Genomic DNA, 13249 nt, shown 5'->3' with positions numbered 1-13249 from the left:
GCTACATTTCACTGCTTCTGCACTGTTGGTCTACAACCAACAGAAAGTGTTTAAATCGACATTAGATGCATAACATCTAAATTGCTATATGTGGTGGTACAATTTCACAGACATAGGGACCTCTTTGTCTCTCTTACCAAACGTACCAAAAGTGTGTCTGGGTCCTGTAAGAAATCAGCACAGTTATGTCTTACAACATTACTGATGTGATTTCAGTTAGTAATCATTTTTTATTTATTCCATTGTTTTGCATTTTGTTTAGTTGTGTTATGTTTTCCCATGTAGCAACAGCATGACTCAAATCCAGCTTGTGTTCATTGTGGCAGAGGTGGGTATGCCATCCCACTTTATAATCCCTGGGTGAATGCTTTTTGTCCCTTAAACCCTTGTTTCCTTTTTCATTAAAGTTTTAGAAGGTTTGACTCTGCAAATTATGTATGCAAACACTCGGCTTTGTGAGCTTTTTGTAACATGAATGAGCAGAAGACAACACACATACAACACTTGTAACTGTGTTTACATACAAAAACACCCACAAACCACATATATAGAGAGGAAAGTTTAATAAATAATGGAGATTTACTGTTTGGGGGCAAAGATCTACATAACAGCTGTCATCTCCGTATAGTAAAGATATGCTGCATTACCACAGACCAGTTAGACTGACTGATACTAAGGAGTATTAGCCATCCATGGTGGATGGAAACCAAGCAACAGTCACATTCAAAATGTAACTTAGTAAAAGATAATTATGTCCTAGCTCTTTAGCGAGCAATAGTTATGGCATCCCTGTTTATGCTAATTCACTGCAAAGTACAGTGTGGTAGGCTTGCACAAAGCATGCATGTGTGAGTATACATGTTTCTGCACTGTTTGGTAAGAGCTCAAGGCATGACAGTTTGATGTACAGAAAATAAATTAAAATTATTGCAACTACATGTGAACAAAAGCAGAGAGCACACTTTAATGAGAAAATCCACATTGCTGCAGCCAAGCTCGTAGTTGGTAGGACTTATATACCTTTTCCAAAATAACTTTGTCAAGTGTTGTGATATCATATATCTGTTTCATAACACACAACTCTGTAAATTGTGGCTATGACACATGTCGAGGTTCTCCACGCGGTTCCGTGGCGGTTCCCCGAGTGGTTCCTTGAGCGGTTCTCGTGGTGTTCGCTCTCTGAGCAGCTGCACAGAATCGGGGCCAATCCGCTGCTGACTTGACTGTTCTGCTTCCAGAAGTCAACCAACCCAGGCAAATGGAGTTCAGCTTTTCCAGGGATCTCGGGCTCCCGGGATCTAACAGGCGGCCCCGGCAGGCCAGGCAGGCAGCGGCCACCACAGCCCCGGTCCCTGGGCCAGAGGGAAACACCCTCCCTGTGGCTTCCCTCTCCTGACAAATATTAAAGACCTGGCCTTCCCCTTTGACCATTTCTGCTATCCTTTATTTGCGTGCCATTTTGTGGTGGTGTAAATAAAAAATGTAAATATAATATTGCACTCCATTATTTGTGTTTAATATCAAAGAATATGCTAATCCAAATAGTCAACACATCATCTGTTATACTTCTCAGTCGCTTACTTTTATTTATTTTTTCCTGTTATGCTTCCCAACTGTTCAAATATAAGAATGCATTTTTCTAAAAGGTTGGAACAGAAATCTTTGCAGAACTTTCCATCAGCTACAAGTGAGTGCTTTCTTGTCCCTTGTGTAGGCATCTCTCCCTCTCTTTGCCTTGCTTCTCTCTCTCTCTTCCCTCCCTCTCTTTCTCTGACAGGGTTACAGGATTAGTAGCTGATTCTTCAAAGGCAGGGCCATATGCATGGTGCAGATTTACTACAAACACACAGGATAATTGCATCGAGGGCAAAGGATTTACACTCCAGCAACCTAGCATCACAGGACACTTCACTGACTACAACTGTTACATTTCATTGTTACCTTTCACCGGCTTGACAGAAACCCACATGTAGCACTTTATCCATTGTTCAAGTTAAGACTAATTTTCTCTCTGAATCATTATGTGACTCATAAAACATGCGCGTGGCAACTCCCTCCTTTTCATCCCAAAGAAAGAAAAATGTACTAATTACACAATTTAGCCACAGTAAAATGAAAGAGGCATTAAAGTGCTCATATTATGCTCATTTTCAGGTTCATAATTGTATTTAGAGGTTATATCAGAATAGGGTTACATAGTTTAATTTTCAAAAAACACCATATTTTTGTTGTACTGCACGTTGCTGCAGTGTGTTGAGCTCTCCGTTTTAGCTACAGAGTGAGGCATCACACTTCTGTACCATCTTTGTTGGGAGTTGCACATGTGCAGTAGCTAGGTAAGGACTACTAGCCAGTCAGAAGCGTATGAGTATGAGGGCGTGCCACGCTAGCAGCTAGGCGAGCATTATAACGTGTGTTACAAAGTGACGCACGTTCATCACGGAAGTAAAGGCTGGACTACAATAGAGCTGTTTGGAGCAGTTTGTGAACAGTGTTTTCTGTTGGAGATGGTAAGTCCCTTTGGGGTGGACTTTGGGCTTTTTTCACTTTGTAAACCTAGAAGATGAAAAAAAAGATATATAGCACAATAAAGGAAAGGGGAAAAGCCCAAAAGCATAATATGAGCACTTTAAAAACAAATACCTCATCATTATTGGTTCAAGGGGCTATATTGAGCGTGGAGAAGGCATATGGGAGGGAGTGTCGTAATGGAGTGATGTGAAGAGGTTCCCTTGTGTCTTACGTTCTGTCAGCAGGTGAGGTTTCAGTTCCTTCACTTTACCTTCGCCTCCAGCAGCTTGGGTACAATAAAGACTTGTGTAAACAACCACGGCATGGAAAAGAAGGGCCAAAAGACAGAAAGTGAGAGGTGAGATTAGTAAGGTGAGGAGAGTTCATGAAGAAGGTTGCCTTTGTGAGAACGTTTCTTTAAGGTTAGTAAGAAAAGGATAGAGAGAGAGAGAGAGAGAGAGAGAGAGAGAGAGAGAGAGAGAAAGACTGACTAAAAAGAGTACCACAAAGTTTGAAAGTCAAGCTCATTTTCTCCTCTTGCAGAAGAAGACATCTGGAGAGCAGGTGTTAGAGCCAGCTGTGGTAGAAAGAAGAGACAGTGCAAGAGCATAGGGAACTGCTCCCTCTACAGTTCATTCAGAAGAATTACAGATCAGTGTTGAGGACAGAGACAGGCCAAGACATGCCCAGGCAAAGACCATTCAATCCGAAAGACTGATTACCCCCGATTGGGTAACCTTAGTTAAGATCAAAGATCAAAAAGATCATGGACCACAACCATAGGATGCTGAGCATTTTTGCATTGAAGCTGGTCCCAGTGCCCAGAGTGACCAGTGTGGCAGCAGTGAAACTGCGATTACACAAAAATCTGTATGTTTTAGCTTGACATTTTTGAAAAAGTTGTTGATGCCAGAAATGGCTGTCTCTGTAAGTGATGCCAGTGTTATGCATCCCACCAGAGGGAAAATGAATATAAAATGGAGTGCAATGTTGTAAAACACAATGGAGCATTTTTATTGCTTCATGAAAAATAGCTGAATGTTACGGACATGTGGTCTCCACACACTCCGGGATTTAGCTGATGTAGCCACAGTTAATGCCACTGGAAAATGGAATGAATGTTGGGTGTTAGACAAAGTCCTGTTCCCCCCTTCCTATTTCCCCCATTCTGTTCCCTTTATCTCAAACATGTCTAGTTGCCCTGGTAGCAATGCTGAGACACAAGCAATTCACATTAAAGTCATGGTGAAAAGCATGACACAGCCTGTACTAAGCAAAAAATACCTAAGGTTGATGATTTATTCTATCTTGTAAAGATTTCCCATCGTGTGTGTGTGTGTGTGTGTGTGTGTGTGTGTGTGTGTGTGTGTGTGTGTTCTCTCCTGTATAACTCCAGCATAATTATGTATGTATACCTTACAGTATTTTAATGAAAAATCAAAACCTAGAACATATACAGAAAATATAGGGGTACATGTTGTAATAAAAAACAGATATATGTGCATATATGTATTGCATGTTACAGTATCCAAATGGTTTCTCCAAATGGTTTCAAACCACTGAGCAAAAGGGAAACATATTTACAATGTAATATGTTACTTCCATATTTTCAAGCAATAATTTTCATAGGCCAAAATGTATTGAGGCTACGTGGTTGTTGTTGAGGCCAATGAAGACACCAGTCTTGCAGTGGGAATAAATTGTACAGGCTTGTCTGTAAAATAAACCCTTAAAATAAACCTTGAAAAGTATACCCCAAAATCATGATACACAGTATCAAAAATAATATAGAGTTATTCTTCGATACCTATTTACAATTCCTGACTTTTTTATTTTTACATCTTAAAAACATGTATTGCACAAAGTTCCTATTTTTTTTCCCTCATATGAGGTTTCCAATTGTCAAGGCCAGACTCGTGCTGACCCCGAGCCCCTGTGTTTTTCATGAGGAAATGATGGATGACACTAAGGGACACCCCTGCTGTGTAAAAGCCTGCCACCTACTTACAGTAAGGAAAGCTTCACAAAGGAAGCATCAATCTTTACTTTAATAAACCAAGTCGATCACTAGGTTGAAGATACCAGAGCTTAAATGCAGCCATACCACGATGAAATGTTCACAGCAACAAAAAAAAAAAAAAAAGTGAACAGCTACATTTATGCAATAAATAAAACAAGATGTGTCTTGGGCCCTGTTAGGCATTGATCAAGTATGAGTGAAGTCAGTCGGAATTTTGGACTTTGAAGTTCAGTTTAACCATATGTTAAATAAGAAACATTTAATTATACTGCCACATTCAAACATTCAGTTTCATTGGCGGTTATGTGTGCATGTAAGGGTCCCCACACAAAACAGTCAAATTCAATCATCCAATTATTCTATTCAATAAGTGGTTTGTGATGGTGGTTTTGATCGAGACACACCAGCCAAAAATTTTGCCTTTTGTTTTGTCAATGTCTGAATATGGAGATTTACAGAGTGCAAAGCCGAAAACAATTTGTGGAAGATGGAGAATGTCTTGTTTTTTATGGTTACTGACCACAGTATTCATTCAGCTGTTGAAGAATATCCTCAACTTACACAGGAAAGACAGAGCCAACTTAAACATTGCAAGGAGTTTGAGCTGTAAATGGTCATATAAGACCTTACATACAGAAGAAAATGAGGACATGTGATTGTCCTTCCTGTGTTATGATCAGTAACACAGGAAGGATTAAGTCAGGAGGCTTAGACTAAGTAAATCTAAGCCTGACTTTTTTTTTAATGTACATCACGGAGATAATCTCTAGATGAAGATGTTTTAGCAGTAATTATATTTAATCCACTCCTCAGTATGTGTGGATAATAACCCTGGAAGTTTTTACAGCTCATTAAATACTGACAGTCCAAATGTTATAACAAGTGTGTGTGTGTGTGTGTGTGTGTGTGTGTGTGTGTGTGTGTGTGTGTGTGTGTGGGTGTGTGTGTGTGTGTGTGTGTGTGTGTGTGCGTGCATGCATGCGTAGTGCGTGTGTGTGTGTGTGTGTGTGTGTGTGCGTGCGTGCGTCTGTACACAGTAAAAATAAGGGTATATATACTGTATTGTAGCCTATATTTTGCAAATCGTCTGCACATTGGTGTGTGTGTATGTGTCTCCATACGTGTGTTTGTGGAAGGGGGAGGGGGGGTGGGTGTGGGTTGGCAAATTTGGGGCCCCCCCCCCCATTTTTTTTTTTATTCTTTTTTCCACGCCCCCTTAATAACCTGCCAAACCAGCAGGGTTTTTTTTTTTTTTTTTTTGCCTGGGCGGCTGCCCTCCTCGGTTGTTGGATGAAACCAGAGCTGCTGCCCTCAGAGGATCTTCTCCCCCCTTTACTGCTCTGTCTTGTTTTTCTGTTCTGCTCTCGGCAGTTCTCTGCTCTGGCCAGGTAAATCCGTGTCATATGACTTTGTAAAAGGGGACCTCTGCTAATTTTAACACCATAGAATTCCATAATCGAAGAAAATTATTCTTTCTGCAAGTTAATAATTCGTAGGCCTATATGATCCAGGTTGATAAAAAATATTTATTTATACATCTTACTACCTCTGTATTTGACCTACTAATCAAAGCTAAGTTTGTGGTAAGTGGCATTTCTTGTGTTATCAATACTGTATCACTACTATCAATACATTTTTGGACAATCTTTTTTTTTAAAGAGTTAGATGATAAGATCGACACCACTATGGTGTTTGTTTGACAAATATGAAGCTGCAGCCAACTCAGTTAGCATAAAGACTGTTTGCAAGAGCGCATAAATGTGTGGGTGTGCCAATCCGTTATGCAGTATTCCTGGTTATGGTATATAGGCCTATATCTTAATTATCCCCAAAATGTCCGACCTGTATACATTGAACAGTTTAAGCAAACCTCATAGTCCAAACCCATAACAGATTAGTTTGGGTTTCTCTTTGATTTTTTCCCCAGCCATAAATTGGCAAATGGGACATGAGCTGGTTGTTGCCAAGTTACAAAAGGTGAAAGGTCAAGGAATGCCTCTCCCTGTGATGGTGTTTTCAGAGAAGGCCAGTAAAAGTACCGCTCACTCCTGGATACTTAGAACGTGCTTGTCTTAGCAAGGAATCAAACAATGATGATTTGGCTCGGTCTCTTGTTTGACTTTTGTCTCTCGGACTGCACCTTCTCTCTCACTCTCAAGGTTTTATCTCAGTGCTCTCTAACTTGTCTCTGCTTCTTCATCTCTGGTTTGTCTCTGTCTCCCTCTAGACTTATCTCTGCGTCTCTGTCTTCACTTTCTTCTCTGTCAGTCTTTCTCTCTGTCCTCTTAACCTCTTCACATTTCTGGTTCAGCTGCTGCTGTGTGCTTAAACAGATTGTTCTGTCTAGAATAGTTTACTACTACAGTATGTGAGAGCCCACAAAACATTACTTATCCAAGAAGAGGCATGCACAGACACACATTCTCACACTGGCACACGGCAAGATCAGTCATACTTGCTAATTCAAACAGGATCAGAGAGCTGAAGGAGATTTGACAAGGTCTGATGTTCCCCCAGATATTTTCATATACAGTAAGCTGACAAGAAAAACCCTGAAACTGTCATCCAAACCTATAACATCCGAGACCCGAGGTCTATGAACCAGAAATGATCTTTGGCAGCTTTTCTCTCAACAAGAAAATGACATTTTAGTCCATACTTGATGTCAGGTATCATCCACGTTTCACTAATCAAGTAGTTATGCCGCAGCTCATCTCTGTTTTGCACATACAATCTCTTTCTCCTTGTGTCACTCAATTTCTCTATCCATCTCTCTTACCCACACACACACTCGCAGAGAACCAGAGTCATTATGGAGAGCCACCAAGCCAGGCGATCAGAGAAGAGTGCAACTTAACCTCAAAAAACCCAAAGAGCATGATAAGTAGCCTTTTACATGGTCTGATATTATCATATTCATGCTTCGTTCATAACAGACAAACTGATCAAAAAACCTTGAGTTGTTCCAAAAGGTCATCTTTGGGTTCACTGTAGGTTAACCTTACCCATGAAAGCTGAGGGTCATGGGAAGCTGCAGTTCTTGGCTCGACTGGATAGGAACTTCACTGACAGGTTCTCTTGAAGGATGTTTGTAAAATGGCCGACCACTGATACCACAGCAAAGAGCAGCACTCTGTGACTGTGCCGTACATCCTGGGCCAAGGACATGGCGAGCACATCATGACCAATGATCTGAACCAGGGAGGAGGCACTGAGAAAGGAGTGGAATAGTGCGGCCTTTACTCTGGGTTTGGAGTAGGAAAGGGTGTGTGTGCGTGTGTGCGTGCGTGCATGCGTGTGTGTTTGAGAGCAGAGAGAGAGTATGTTTTAGTGGGTTGAATTGGTTTGATTACATTTGGAGATAGCAATCAGCTCCATTCCACTCGCTGCTTTATTGTGTTTGATGTCCGACGAGCATCCAGACGGAGCAACTCAACACGCATAGCCTGCTAATGTACACACGGACACGCACACACACACATGGTGGAGAGGAATCTCAGACAGGGCACCGTTTAACTGTAATCTTTCTCTCTGTTGTGCCAAAACTTTGTATGTGACGGTAGCCGCACAGGTGAAAAGAGAAAACTAGCCTGACAACATCTGCTGGAACCTTCTGACACTTTATCATCTGTCATCTCCTCTTGCTTTATGTTCTCCCCATTTATTTATTTATTTATTTGTCTATCTGCATTAGTCTTAATATCTCATTTTTGGTTGCAAAGGTTTTCTTTGTAACTAAACACATTTGGAAATGCTCTGTCACTGTTTAGGGTGGGAAAGAAGTGTGTGATGTGTCTGTGAGTGATTGTGGCGAGGAGGTACAGCTCACACACACACACACACACACACACACACACACATGCAAATGTTTGACTCGATGCCGTGGAAACGGGCGATGTTTGGTCCTGATAGTTTCTCTCTCTCTTTAATTGTGGGGAAATGGGTTTCAGATGTTACTGCGCGACTGATCACTTTGGGCCCCGCTCGGCCCCGTCATGTCCTCCCAAACCACATCAAGGAGCCCAGGGCTGATGTGGGACGATAGCAGCCCAGTGAGGGAGGCCCTCTGTGGGGATAAAATGCTCCTCTGGGTGCCCTTGCAATAACAGGATCCACATTAGCAGTAGCCGTGTGATCTGTCTGCTAAGCTATGCTGTGTTGCTGCCTTCCGTGTGATATGTGATGCTACTGTACAAAAACAGCGTATCAAACTTGACTGGAGCAAATTATTTGAGCTGTAGTTTAGTGAATGTAGCATGTTTTAGATGTAATTTGGTCACACATTTGTGATGTCTTTGAATTGTGGTATGAGTAACTAATAATGCTAAAATGTATGCTGGTGTTGGGGCCTTCTCTATTTAAAAAAAAAGGACGTTGAAAAGGGACATTTAAGTAGGCCAAATACTTGACCACACAGGAGCTTTACGAGCTGAGATTCTTGTGTAAATTTTCCTATTTGAGTGTTCAATATTTCCTTCCCATGTTAATATTTGTGGTGACAGCCAATTTAAAAAACAACAACCATAAAGCTACATTGAAAACTTTATTACAGTACAATCAAACTAATGAAAACTTTTCTCCACATATTTTCAGCACCTGTTGAAGAGATGGTAGATCACTGTGGGTGTAACAAACCCACATTCCAGTAATAGAGCCTTTTGGTTGCTTTGGTTTGTTTTCCTTGGATGACTCCTTACCCCTGGGTGAGGACTCTGGTTATTCACATGGGAGAATGTAGGGGTTGATGTCATGTGTTCCAGCTTTAAGAGCGGGAGAAATAGAAAGACACAAAGGGGGAGAATCAGGGAAATATGGGATGCAATGCTGCCCTCTGCTGTTGGGTGAGACAATGATAATAGCAAACATCTGGATAGAGGAACAGCCTTTTTACAAAATTATGACATTTACAGGTCTTACCTCCCATGTACAAAGCCCTATATTAAAACTAACACAAGTCTTAGTGACAGACCTGCACTGTATAGTGGTGGGGGAAAAACCAAATACATTTACTCAAGCACTGTACTTACCTGATACTCAGGTACTTTACTTGAGTAATTACCCTTTATTTTTTATTCTTCCACTACAAGTCAGAGTGTGTTTTTGTGTTGATGTAACGGTGGAATGGAGAGAAAAAAAGGGGGGGGGGGATGTGGGAGGGAGGGGAAGTCAGATAGCCACCAGTTGATAGAAATGTATCAGCCAGCTGGCCGGCAGCCGCAGGACTGGGGAGCTCTCCCTGATCTCTGGCTCAGAGAAAATACAACAGCCAGAGGCTAGAGGGGGGCTGAAAAGGGTCTATTTGTATTGCAGCTCACAGGGTAGTTGAGTTTTGTTGAAGTTAAAATGGATATTACAATAGAGTATTTTCTTTGTCTTCACAGTTTACAATGGAAGAGCTATTGGTTTTATAGTTTGTGAGTTGGACTCGCACCTGCAACTTCGCAAACATGTTACTTTGTGTGGTGAGCTCTTAAGGACTGTTTGAAATACAGTGCAATCCAAATGAATGAGATTTCCTTAAATAAACAGAATGCTGAATCTACACACAAATCCACAGAAAACCAGGACAGATCACGGCGCCTCTGCCCTGTGGGCATGATAAGCCCACGGACAAAAACGTAAAACATCTGCTAGCCATATTTTGTGAACCTTCCAAGAGGAGCAATCCAAGGTTACTCTATGAAGGTCATCGTAATTTCAATTTCTGTCTCTTTCCAACTCTCTCCGTCCTTCTCCTGCTCCCTGTCAGTAGCTCCTATTGAGCATCAAAGCCTCAACACTCTGGTCCTATGGAGCAGGAATCTCCCTACTGGGTAAACAGCACTCCATTGCTTCCCAACTGTGAAACAGATTGAACTTGGACCTACGTGTGAACCCTTACATATGTACTATTTTCAGCCAAAGTGAAATTAGGGTGTGGGCTGAAAGAGGTTTATCTTGTTTTGGGTCTAATTTACCTAAAGCACAAAGACAGCACGGATGGACACTGGTCACCGGTATTCAAGAAGTACCCATCTCACAATGTTAATCTAATGGCATAGCACTTCAGGACAGGTACACACAATTTACTATACAATATTTTGGATGGATCATACCAGAACAATATATATATATATATTTAAAGATTTCTAAATAAATCATTAGGTGCCCTACCAGAAACATTAGAATTTAAACTGTGTCATCAAAGGCAGGGTTTGATGGCAAGCAGAGAGAGTGTGTGTATGAGTGTATGTGTGAGCAAAACTAAGGGAGTGTGGTTGTGTGTCTGTCATGGTACTATCTACAATACTTGGGCACTTTGATGAAGTGTGGGTTTTGTCTAGCAAGGATTTGGCACTGAGGATCAACCCTGTCTATGAATGAACACACACATCATGCACACACTTCAGTAAAAAGGTTCACACACACACACACACACACACAAGGCTGATTATCCTGCTAAAAAAAATATTCCTTAACCGCCAGACAAGGGTGCAGCCTGGTGGACATGAAAAGTAGTGTCACCTAATGTGTACCTTCATGTTTCACAAAATCTGCATTTTATGAAACCACAAGCTTAAAATAGCATGTGCACAAATAATAGTTTTACTCCAAAACTGTCCTTTAAATTTTTACGTTAAGTTTTTCTAACATGTATGAAGTGCTGAAGGAGACACAGAACTGTACATCATTTAAGACTCATTTCCCATCAATTTACCTTGAATGTTTGGATCATCATCTACAATTTGATTTGACTTTCTGAAAACACTAAACTGAACTCAGTGAATGAGAACTCCATACTGTACACCAACGAGAGAGTATGTCTAGATCTTACATACAGTAAATGTATAAATGCACAATATGTTGTATAGGCTTATTTGGAATTCTGTAATGAGTAATAGATAAGCTAATAGTTCAATCTAATCGTATCAGAACTTATAGTCACCTCAACACTGTACAGTATTGTTGAATTCTAAAGTAATAATTATTTCCAGATGAGCATGTCTGTTTGATTGTGTGTGTGTGTGTGTGTGTGTGTGTGTGTGTGTGTGTGTGTGTGTGTGTGTGTGTGTGTGTGTGTGTGTGTGTGTGTGTGTGTGTGTGTGTGTGTGAATATGTTCCTTCCTGGTCCTCACGTGATGATAAATCATTACCAGTGTGTGTGTGTGTGTGTGTGTGTGTGTGTGTGTGTGTGTGTGTGTGTGTGTGTGTGTGTGTGTGTTTATGCGGGCATGAATGAGAGATGGAGCCTATGTCTGAGTGTGTCCCCATCTGCCTTTTGGCCGCTCCAGATAAGAGCATCAAAGCATATGAATGCTTATCGTCCCCTTGTTCTAATTATAACAGTGAGGCACAACAGAACAGGATAGAACTTCAGACTGGTTTCATGTGAGAGGAAAGACCTACATCCACCCGTAACTGTGTGTGTGTGTGTGTGTGTGTGTGTGTGTGTGTGTGTGTGTGTGTGTGTGTGTGTGTGTGTGTGTGTGTGTGTGTGTGTGTGTGTGTGTGTGTGTGTGTGTGTGTGTGTGTGTGTATGTGTGTATGTGTGTGTGACACAGAGAGAGATCAGAGCCTTTGATCACCTAGCTGTGTTTGATTGAATTGGTCCAGCATTAAAGGCCAGTTTTGATATCGCTGTTTTTGTCTTTTGTTACATTATTCAATAGAATAGAGCAGGTGGGGTTGTTTAACACCAGATGCTGCTTTTGTGTTGTTACATGTGCCTAAACAGGGTGGCCAGATCAGCTTTGTCAGCTCCTGCTTCAAAGCTGGTGTCCATAATTTGTTTCAGTTGACTAGTTGTTATATCTGGCTGTGTACTAAAACACAAACCTGAACATTTTGTGTGGTCATAGATGCTTCTTATTATTATTTTTTATCAGCTTGTCATTACTTGTCAGCTTGCATTTGTCGTCTTCTCAAAGCAGAGCCAGTCCCCAGCAGAGCTCTTGCTGCTGCAGAATATGACAATTAAAAAGATTATCCATAAAACTGTTATAGAAGGCTTTTAGATCATTACTTAAGTAGTAAAAGAAACTAATGAAAACAATCCATTCGAATATGTCTTGGATTCAAAATTTGAATTAAGTAAATGTACAGAAGTATATCATAAAATGTAATATTGTTGTGTATAGTATATATTTGGGTTGATGCCATTGATACAGAATTAATTAATGTTGTAGCTGGTGGAGGTGAAGCTAATTGAAACTACTTCATACATTGTCTGATAGTTTAATCTCTTCATCATATGTTTCATCCATAAAATCTGCAAATTAAATCAAAATAAAAAATTCCCAGTTAAGTGTAGTAGAGTAAAAAGAATTAACAATTGTACCTAACTACACTACTTCCTTTCCACCACTGTGTACTTTAATGTGACATTTTAATGGCAGATGATTTGAATCTTAGTCATACAACCCAGCTTCACAGCTTCATTCTTAATGTATGTTAGTGTAAGCAGCTTGAAAGAACTATACAGACTAGTTGCATATTTCTCAATTAGAGGACAACTCTTTATGAAATATGAACTGCCCCTTTCAATGGGGTTAACAATCCTGCTTTGTCATGGATGGGAAAATATGTGAATATCTGGTCAGTGTGTGTGTGTGTGTGTGTGTGTGTGTGTGTGTGTGTGTTATCAGCAACTCCATGGTCACGCAGCTGCAGAAGAGAGAAGAGGCAGCTCTTTTACAATTCTGTGACTGTCACAGTGACCCACCTGTCTGTGTGAATGAG

Source organism: Perca fluviatilis, chromosome 12, assembly GCF_010015445.1.
Source record: "Perca fluviatilis chromosome 12, GENO_Pfluv_1.0, whole genome shotgun sequence".
In the NCBI taxonomy this organism is placed as follows: Eukaryota; Metazoa; Chordata; class Actinopteri; order Perciformes; family Percidae; genus Perca; species Perca fluviatilis.
Note: the sequence above shows the minus strand (reverse complement) of the source record.